Source organism: Chanos chanos, chromosome 14, assembly GCF_902362185.1.
Source record: "Chanos chanos chromosome 14, fChaCha1.1, whole genome shotgun sequence".
Taxonomy (NCBI): Eukaryota; Metazoa; Chordata; class Actinopteri; order Gonorynchiformes; family Chanidae; genus Chanos; species Chanos chanos.
The window spans coordinates 1,781,997-1,784,496 of NC_044508.1; the positions used below are offsets into that span (position 1 = coordinate 1,781,997).

General features: G+C 45.1%; 2 protein-coding genes across 2 annotated transcripts in view; one reads left to right on the plus strand and one right to left on the minus strand.

Moving 5' to 3' along the window:
* The window catches only part of hs3st1l2 (heparan sulfate (glucosamine) 3-O-sulfotransferase 1-like 2), a 13,917-nt gene that overhangs the window by 9,521 nt on the left and 1,896 nt on the right, over positions 1 to 2,500 (minus strand). The window lies entirely within an intron of this gene.
* Positions 1 to 2,500, plus strand: part of LOC115827812 (protein transport protein Sec24C) — a 38,115-nt gene that overhangs the window by 833 nt on the left and 34,782 nt on the right. The window lies entirely within an intron of this gene.

The following is a 2,500-nucleotide window of genomic DNA, read 5'->3' on the forward strand; positions in this document are numbered from 1 at the left end:
TAGCCTAATAAGGTTGTTTTTTTGTTTTTTTTTTAACTGTATGTTCTCTTAGTTACGATGTAGTTCAGATTGAGAACAATGACCAAGAGAAGCAGATTTATAGCATTGTGTTTTATGGTAAATTATGCTAAAGGACTAAATTACGGATGACAGTCCGCGAATGCCGAGCGAGCATTTCCCAGGCTGTCTCTCTGCGACACCAAAGCCGCCAAATAAAAGAGCTGTTTGGAGGACGTCGTCTGAGTGCTCTTGTCCCTTTGGGAGCAGGTGCGGTGTATTGTGAGTCTTCCAGGCTTGGACAGAGATGTCTTTTCCAGGACCCTGGAATCTTGGGAGTAATTGTGCGGTTTCACTTTTTGTCTCCTGGTCCAGCTCGCGATTTACCCAGCGGGTTGTTTCTTTTGATTAGAAACTTAAAATCCCATTTTACACGGCTCAGGGAAGAGAAAAGCTAATTTTGTCGTCATTTAAAGCCCACGCTCTGAGTGTAGTTACGCACTTTGGGAATATATTATTGTAAATATTGTGATGTAAAATGAGAGACGTTGCATGTGGAGATTCGTTTTGGGGGGGGGGGGGCAGTGGATACTGGTTATATTGGGGGGCGTGTGGGATGAGTCTGGGGACAGTGCTGTGATTGCACTGTTCTGCTACTCATCATACTAATGGTCCTTCACAAACTGCCATCATCTCTAATGAGCCAGGAAACAATCATACTCTCTCTCTGTCTCTGTCTGTCTCTCTCTGTCACTCTCTCTCTCCCACGCCCTCTCTCTCTCTCTTTCCCACTCTCTCACTTTCTCTCTCTCTCTCTCTCCCCACTCCCTCTCTCTCTGTCTCTCTTTGCTCTCTCTCTCTCTCACTCTCTCTCTGTCTCTCTTTGCGCTCTCTCTCTCTCTCTCTCTCACTTTCTCTCTCTCTCACTTTCTCTCTCTCTCCCTCTCTCTCTCTCACACACACACACACACACACACACACAGAGTTTGGTGGTCACGTGTATTTCTCTGGTCCAAATATATTTCAGCTGCCTTTGTCTTCCTTGTGATGTCTGATCTTGGTGTGTCAACCACCCCCCCCCCCCCCATCCTTCTCTCACATGGAGAGCTGTGGATCCCCAACAAGATGTGGAACCATAAAGCCCGGCCTGTTTGGGGGGAGGGGGGTGTGGTGGTGGGGCTTTGATGATGTGACACGGATAATGACCTAAGGGCCTTAGTGTAGGTTCTCCAGCGTCTCCTGACAGCCCCAAGTCCCTCAATTTACCATTGAAATTCGAGTTTCGGGACATTAGCCCCCTAGCAGGGGATGTTATTGACTGAGTGCTTAGAGCTGGTAAATGACTCTTTTCCACCCCGGCTCCTGTAGCGCTTCTAGACTCCTAGCCTCTCACAGAATTAATGAGTGTGGAAGCAAACAACCACCGATAAAAACCCTCAGAGTTTTTCCCCCCAAGTTCTACACACAGCATCAAGGTCAGATGATGTCACAATGGGGATTGGGTGATGCCAGCCAATCATCTTCTGGCAGGAGCCTTACAACAAGTCTGAGGTTCCTAGAAACAATCATCATATTGAGATCTGAAATTAATGTGATTTCTCACTAAACCAAATTCCAGTGGTTTTCGTTTAAGGCATTGTTGCTGATTGTGTCACATCACTTCACTGTTTTTGTCTCTAATCACACCAGTGTAGTTTTCCTAGAATTCAAATCAACTCTTCAGTGCCACATTGACCTCAGTGAATCAAAAGACACTACAGTAAATCTGAGACAAGAGGAGAGAAACTTAAGTAAAGTCAGAAATGTAACTTCTCTCTGTAAAAAAGTATCAGACAGTATTGACTGCAGATGGAGAGATGTCAAGCTTTACTGCAGTGCACAGTTTCACAATGAGGGAGAAACCAATCGGGTCTCTCCATCTGTCAATCAACGGGGTTTCCCGTGTGTGTGGCGGCTTTTGACTTTGCCAGCTTGGCTCTGTCCTGTAAACTTGTCTCTGTTTTTTTCCATTTGGGTTTGAGTGTTGCATCCTTTCACACACACACACACACACACACACACACACACACACATGCATTTCACTTCCAGTTCAGTCTCAAACCAAAGAGAGTTGGCCCTTATCTGTGCCGAGGGATAATGACCCCAGTTCTGTGACATTCTCACGTTGGCCAATCACTATATGCTGAGTTAACAACGACCAACCAGTGTTCACCCGGCGATGTCGAATTCAATCTCCCCTTCTCCGCTCAGTTTTTTTTTTCCTCCTGTGGATTGGGGGAGTGTTTTTCCACTCTGGCTTACCTCTTCATGTCAGATACACTCATGAGCAAATGAATTAGTAATCTCTGTTTGAGTTGACTTCCGTTTTAACTCTGCAGTTTTGGAAGACATATAAATTTAGTAGTTACATCAATATGAAATGTGTTGTGACGTAACTATCTGTGTGTTGTGACGTAATCTGTTTCGAAAAAGCAGAGATTTGAAACATCTCCGTTGAACATTT